The 8,045-nt window shown below is 47.1% G+C and overlaps 1 pseudogene; it reads left to right on the forward strand.

The window, feature by feature from the left end:
• The first annotated feature begins 3,762 nt into the window (after window positions 1–3,762).
• On the forward strand, window positions 3,763–4,761 carry LOC142001868 (olfactory receptor 52R1-like; annotated as a pseudogene).
• Window positions 4,762–8,045: the final 3,284 nt, after the last annotated feature.

Raw genomic sequence — 8,045 nt, forward strand, 5'->3', positions numbered from 1 at the left:
TACTAGATCGAGAATTGCCCCTCCCCTCGTGGGTTCCCGTACCAGTTGCTCCAAGAAGCAGTCATTAATGGCATTGAGAAACCTTATTTCTGTGTCTCGTCTGATGTGACGTGTACCCAGTCAATATGGGGATAATTGAAATCCCCCATTACTATTGAGTATGTTATTTCGGTAGTCTCTCTAATCTCCCTTAGCATTTCAACATCATTATCACTGTCCTGATCAGGCGGTCGATAATATATCCTTACTGCTATATTCTTAGTAGAGCTCGGAATTACTATCCAGAGTGATTCTAGGGAACATTCGGATTCATTTAAAATTCTTATTTCATTTGATTCTACATTATCTTTCACATACAGTGCCACCCAGCCACCCACACGGCCCATTCTATCCTACCGATATATTTTATATCCTGGTATGATGGTGTCCCATACATTGTCTTCATTCCACCAGGCTTTTGTGATGCCTGTTATGTCAATTTCCTCCTTTAATAGGAGGTACTCCAGTTCACACATCTTATTAGTTAGACTTCTAGCATTTGTGTAGAAGCATTTTAAAGATTGGCCTCTGCTTATTAGTCTTCCCATCCCAGATGTATTAGCTTCTTGTATATGTGATAGTTTGTCTGATCTAGCCCATTGTTTGATATCTCCCCTCCTCTCTTTTTTACTAAAGCTGAGAGTCTCTTTGAGGATGAATTCTTCTCTAGGAGGAGTTTCTGTCCGATGCTGTTGCAAAAAAAGCAAACATGATTGTAGGATGCATTAACAGGTGTGTTGTGAACAAGACACGAGAAGTCATTCTCCCGCACTACTCTGCTCTGGTTAGGCCTCAGCTGGAGTATTGTGTCCAGTTCTGGGCACTGCAGTTCAGGAAGGATGTGGAGAAATTGGAGAGGGTCCAGAGGAGAGCAACGAGAATGATCGAAGGTCTAGAGAACATGACCTATGAAGAAAAGCTGAAAGAATTGGGCTTGTTTAGTATGGAAAAGAGAAGATTGAGGGGGGACATGATAGCAGTTTTCAGGTATCTAAAAGGGTGTCATAAGGCAGAGGGAGGGAACTTGTTCTTCCTTGCCTCTGAGGACAGAACAAGAGGCAAAGGACTTAAATTGCCGCAGGGGAGGTTCAGGTTGGACAATAGGAAAAAGTTGCTAACTGTCAGGGTGATCAAACACTGGAACGAATTGCCAAGGGAGGTGGTAGAATCTCCATCACTGGAGCTATTTAAGAAGAGGTTAGATAGATGGCTTTCAGGGATGGCCTAGAAAGTGCTTGGTCCTGCCATGAGGGCAGGGGGCTGGACTCGATGGCCTCTCAAGGTCCCTTCCAGTCCTACTCTTCTATTATTCTATGATCCACGTGTTCCTCTGCACCAATCAGCTTTCCTCCATCTCTTAGTTTAAAAACTGCTCTACAACCTTTTTAATGTTTAGTGCCACCATCAATCCTGCAGACTGAACTCGTTCTCTTTCACTATGTCCACAGGTATAAGTCAGAATGAAGTTTCTCCTTTTTATGTCATCTTTCTCAGTGACTGCAACCCACTGTTATGTCCTCCTCAATCTGCTCTCTTCCAAACACATTGAGTTCCTTCAGCCATTGCTCACATCAGTTTTATTCCATCCCTTGGCTTGTCTTTATCTCTCACCTGTGGATCCTTTCCAGTTTCTCTATTTCCTTCCTATAAACCAGTCACCAGAACTGGACACCGTGCTCCAGCTGAGGCCAAACCAGCACTGGGTAGAGCATAACTGACACTTCCCTTCCCACCATGAACTCTGCCTCTGTAATGCACATGAAAACTGTATTTCCTTTTTTTTTTTTTGCACTAGCAAAACCTTTACACCCCTGAGAGAAACAGTTGTGCCACCTGATTCTTGGTGCAGACATTGTCAGGTCAATGGAAGAAGCCTTCCATGGACATAGGCACCATCTCTTGGCAAGGTGGTGACCTGTGGTGATGGGACTACCCCTACAGTTGGTGTAAGCATTGGGGCAGCAGCACTGCAGCATTACAAATGCAGACAAGCCCTCAAGCAGATCTTTCAGAGAAGCATCCAACCTGCATGTGCACATGTGGCTCAGCGGACAGCCCACGCCTTCCCTTAGCAGTTTGCTCTCATGGCTAGTAGCCCTCCGTGAATAATATGTGACGCTTATTTCCTCATGGAATTTGTCCGGCTTCACTCGGGCCTTTCTCGGCCTTTCTCCATTAGAACCGGTTGTTACTGTCCATTTTCTCTCTACCAATGTATTTTTGGATTACCTTTATACTAATATAGATAGACAAAGCTTTTTGAGTCTCTTTCTCTCCAGAATTTTCTCCAGCCTCACATCATTTTTGTGGCTCTTTTATGCATCCTCCCCAATTTGGCCTATAACCTTTGTCAAATGAGGGATTCAAACAGTGTTTCACCAGTATTATGGGCAGAGATGAAATCCTTTCCCTTCTCCTGCTCACCAGCCACCTGTTCAGGTAGCTGTTTCACTTCAGTCCTTTTGGCCCCCAGCTTTGCCCTGGGCATTCCCAAAGAGTTGGTTGTCCATAGTGACCCCATGTACTTCTCAGTGTCCCTGCGTTTCCTAATACAGTGCCTTAGTCTGGGCATCAGGCCTGCTTCTCTTGTTCTTAGGGACATAACCCAGCAGTTTACTGTATTCCAACATTTTGTTTCCAGCTGTGCAAATGAATCAGCTCAACTGGCGTGCAACCACACTGCTAATCTTGGGTTACCTACAAACTTTATCTGCAGTGACTTTCGGTTGCTTCCAGACCACTGACATAAACACTGAATAGCATTGGAATGAGATCCCTGCAGAACCCCACTAGAACCACCCCAGGGTAAAATTTTTCCTGGCTTTGAAGAATTAGACCTTTGAAATCAGGAAGTGCCTATTCACATTACAGTTAAGGAGCTGTTCTCAGTTCTCATAATTCCATTTTGTTCTCGGCTCTCATGTGGCCCCTTCCTTGACTCATATCTAAACAGTCCCAGATGTGCAGGAGTTATTGATGCATGGAGCACCATCGAACATGGACTTGGCATTGGTAGAGTTAGTTATGTACAGTACATTTATCTGGATGTTGAAAAGGTCATTATCAATCTAAACAAGGAGGAATCCCTGGCATGTTAAAGATTAATGGATGTATTTGGTCAGAAGCTTTCATGGGTAGTAAACATTTCTTTGGATCAAACTTGTTTTTTCTCCACAAAAGCTTATGCCCAAATAGATCTGTTAGTCTCTGGCTACGCTACAGCCTCTATTTTAGGAGACAAATAGATCCTGAAATAGCAGCAACATGGCTAAGCACTGCACTCGAAATAGCAGCTCAGTGTTTGGGTTCCAATTCCCTTTGCTGCATGAGGGTACCAGAAACCTCAAAACAGACTCTTATTTTAAAATTTGCTGCCATGTGGACAGCACCAAGTATGATATAAATTAACTTGAAATAAATTACACAGTTTGCACTGCACCAATTGCATAAGTTACTTCGAGTTACAGCTGCAGTGTAGCCATCGCCTTAGTCTCAAAGATGTCACAGGACTCCTCATTCCTTTTTGCAGACACAGACTAACACAACTACCCTGCTGAGATTTTTTAGCCTGTGATGAGTGACCAATCAGCTTCAGCCGTAGAAATATGCTTCAGTTGTGACTGTCGTGGCTCATATTATCATTGCTTCTCTATCTAGGAACTGTACTCTGACCATCACCCTTGACCCTGGGCACATACAGAAGCTCAGCAGAACATACATTGTATGAAGGAGTCATTGTTCTTCCTGACAGCTGCACATCTGCTGCCTTACTCAATGTCAGGTTCCAACACAACCAACTACATAAACCCCTCCACCTTCATCCTGCTGGGCATTGCTGGACTGGAGTCAGCCCATGTCTGGATCTCCATCCCCTTCTGTGCTATGTATGCCACAGCCACTGTGGGGAACTTCACTATCTTCTTCATTGTGAAAACACAATCAAGCCTCCACGAGCCCATGTACTATTTCCTCTGCACGCTGGCTGTCAGTGACCTGGCCCTGTCCACATCCACTCTGCCCAAATTATTGAGCATCCTGTGGTTCAATTCTAGAGATATCAGTTTCACTGCCTGACTCACCCAGATGTTCTTCCCTCACTGCTTCTCAGTAATGGGCTCCAGGATCTTTGTGGCCATGGCTTTGGATCGCTACATGGCCATCTGCCATCCCCTGAGACACTCCACCATCCTGACAGACCGCGTGGTGGCCACAGTTGGCCTGGCCGTGGTGCTGCGCAGCATCATACTCGTGCTGCCTCATCCCTTGCTGGCCAGGCAGTGGCCATATTGCAGAACCAACATCATCCCTCACACGTACTGCGAGCACATAGCCGTGGTGAAGCTGGCCTGTGCTGACATCCGCGTGAGTAGTTACTACAGCCTCTTTGTGGCACTCTTGGTGACTGGTCTAGATCTGCTTTTTATCACTGTGTCCTATATCCATATCGTCAGGGCCATCTTCCACCTCCCAACCAAGGATGCCCGGCTCAAGACTTTTGGCACCTGCAGCTCCCACCTCTGTGTCATTTTAGTGTCTTACATTCCAGCTCTCTTCTCCTTCCTCACACACCGATTTGGCCACAATGTGGCCTTATATTTCTATATTCTCTTTGCCAATGTGTACACCCTGGTACCCCCAGTGCTAAATCCCATCATCTACGGAGTGAGGACTAAAGTTATCCAGGACAGGCTGCTTCATCTCTTTACTGGTAAATGGACCTAACGTTTTCTCCTTGTGTTCTGAGATTCAGACTGATTTCCATTCAGAGGCATGTTGACTTGAGCATTAGGGTATATGAGAAGCTGGACATGAGTCAACAATGAGTCTTTATAACCAACAAAGCTAATGACATATTGGGCTGAATCAGGTGGAGCTGTGCCCGCAGATCTAGGAAAATGATTATTTCTCTTTACTGTACACTGGTGAGGCCACGTCTGGAATATTATGTCCAGTTCTTTGCTTTGCTTTACAAAAAAGGTGTGGACGTACTGAAGCAAATCATGAATAGGACAATGAAAATTATTAGGGGGCTGAATCACATGACTTCAGAGGAAAAGATGAGAGATTTAGGCTTATTTAGTCTACAGAAAAGAAGAGTGAGGAGGGATGTGATATCAGCTTTCAACTTCCTGAAAGGGAATTACAAAGACGTTGGCGAGAGGCTGTTTTCAGAGGTGACAGATGATAGAATGAGGATCAAAGGTCGCAGGTTCCAGTCGGAGAGGTGTAGGTTGGATATTAGAAAACATAGTTTCCCCAGGAGAGTGGCGAAGGACTGGAACATGTTACTTAGAGAGGTGGTGGAATCTCCATCCTTAACAGTTTATAAGTCCTGGCTTGATAAAGAGTTGAAAGGGACGGTTTAGTTGGCATTGATCCTGCTTGAAGCGGAGGGTTGGATGTGATAACTTCCTGAGGTCTCTTCCAGCCCTAGGATCCTATGATTCTATGACCCTCTTTCCTGACTCATGTACTGGATGGTCAAAGACAATAAACGCTTTCCTGAGCATGACATCCTGAGGAATCAGTCCTTGTACAGCTCACTGGGTTGCTGCCTTTCTAATTTCTGGTAAACAGACAGCAAAAGTCTATCCCACTCTTGACAATTCCCAACAGTCTGTTGGCTTTTTTGACTGCCATGGAACAGAGAGCAGATATTTGAACTCTAGTAGCTCACACTTGCTTTTATGCGCTGTCCGTATTTTTGTGTCTTTTGGCTTCTCCTGTACACTTTGCTCATGTTCCTTGTGTTCAAAGGCAGGAAGTTGGGGCAGAGTCATCTACCTGTTAAAAGACTGGTCATTAAAGACTATCAGCCCTAAGGATATTTAATCCAGACAGAAGAAGGGAGTAAATGAACTCTAGGTTAATCCGGTTTTCTTCAGCTTCTCTGTCAAAGGGCAGGCGTGGTAGGAATGGCACTTCCTCGGGAAAGGGAACAGGGAGAGATGTTTTTCCAGCCCTTTTAAAACACATAGACTGGAAGAGTCAGAAGCAGGGGCAGTAGCAAGAAATAAGGAAGGCAGAGGGGACACTGTCGTCTTGGGGTTAGGCTGCAGCTCAGCAAAAGACTCCAGTTGGAGGTGAAGACAGGAGTCACAGGAAGGGGTCCTTGGACACCCTAAGGCAAGGGGGAGCACTTTCAATGTTGGTCCCCATTTTTCACCCCTGCCGTTAGCAGGGCCCCCAAACTGTCCAATGTAATCCAAAGCGACGGAAGTGTCAGTTATGTTGATATGGAAAAAAACCAAAAAGAAACACTTGGCTTGTGTAAGAAAACAATTATGTAGAGCAGGCACGTCCAACCCCGGCCCTGGACAACGAGTAACGCGGCCCCACAAGATCGTAAACTTTTAACATTATCATGTGATTTATACACATTAACTATATCACATATTTTATATGCGGCCCAAGACAATTCCTCTTCACTCAGTGCGGCCCAGGCAAGCCAAAAGTTTGGACACCCATAATGTAGAGTGTAAACTTATTATTAGTTGGCACATAAATGTGAATATCTATGCAGAAACCAGCAATATATGTCAGCATTTTTGATGAGATGGATGAGCCTGAGACCCAGCAGCTGATCGTGCTGTGCACCCCTTACACAATTTCGCACACGTCTCTCCTCTCAGGGTGCCCATCTCCCTCTTTGCACACCCCTGCCCTAGTCAGCCCCCACGAATGTCCTGTGTAGCGCCGATGGGAAAACACAATCCCAACTACGCATTCAAAGCACTGGGCTCTAAATCAAGGCCCCTCTATTTTTATCACCTTTGTGTGGAAAGATTGTTTTATGTGGACCAATATTGAAGTAAAAGGGGGAGTCTGCCCACCACAGAAAGCCCCAGTGAAATATATGCAAAATGCTGTGCACTTTCTCTTTAAGGACAGCAGCACTCGTGAGTCAGGAGGCTCATTCGGAAAGCAGCAGCTTCCTGCAGCTCTGCTGAGTCTGAGCCCTGTCCTCACTACTCCGTTCTGAAGAGATGTGGCACATCAGAAAGAGGAGGGAGGGCAGGAGACTCCTGGACATCAGCACCCTCCCTCCCCAGCCCGCAGCTCAACGTTAGCTGCTAAAACCTTGGAGTCTTTGGGGACAGTTCTCTGGAAACATCGACTGCGTGTGCAGCACTAGTCAGAAGAGCCCAGGGAATCTTTGCTGGGAATCATTCAGAACTGGCTACACTTAGCAGAGACAAGTTGACCATTTAACCACACTCCCATTAGGAACCCGACGAATGCAATGAGGCAGCCGCAGAGACTGAAAAACACAACTACTGCTGCGCCTGATGGGGTTCAGCACCGACCAATGAACCTCTGGGCCAAAAATTAACAGCTCCGAGACTCTGGCACCTTTTATTTGTCGATAAAATAGTCTGGAGGCTCCAGCCTGGTGGCGGGAGACGAGGCCACTAGCTGCACCATGCTGAGAGGTCGCGCTGCAGCCCCCCCGGCCCCCATCACAGGACATAGGCTCAGTGGTGAGGCTGTACCCAACCCTGACACAGCACAACAGCTGGGCCTGCCGCAGAGACACCTGGGGCCCTGCCTCTGTGTCTGGTGCACCTGGTGTGAGGCAGGCAGACGTGCTCCCACAGGAGAAACGTGTGAATTGGCTCAGTGGGTGGGGATCCAGGTGGGGGGCACAGCGGTTTGTTAGGGGGGTGCCAGGAAAAGTGGCAGTGGGATTCCATAGGGGCTTCCAGGGAGGGTGGTTGGGGCTCGCGGGTGGGAGGGGGTCTTGCTGTGGGGGTCTCAGTGTGGGGGTCTCAGTGTCGGGGATCGGGGTCCTGGGGAGTTGGGCTTGGTGAGAGGTGGGTCCGAATGAGGTGAATGGGGGTCAGTGTCGTGCAGGTCTGGCTATGGCACCTTGTCATGCTGCAGGGGCTCACACAGCACGGTGTGAGTGCAGGGAGCTCGGTGGGGGGGACTCCGTGGTAGCGGGGTGGGGGGTTGGATGCAGAGGACTCCAGCTGTAGGGGGCGGGGCTCAGTGGGGCAGGGGTT

The sequence above is a fragment of the Carettochelys insculpta genome, chromosome 1 (genome assembly GCF_033958435.1).
Source record: "Carettochelys insculpta isolate YL-2023 chromosome 1, ASM3395843v1, whole genome shotgun sequence".
NCBI classification, from domain to species: domain Eukaryota; kingdom Metazoa; phylum Chordata; order Testudines; family Carettochelyidae; genus Carettochelys; species Carettochelys insculpta.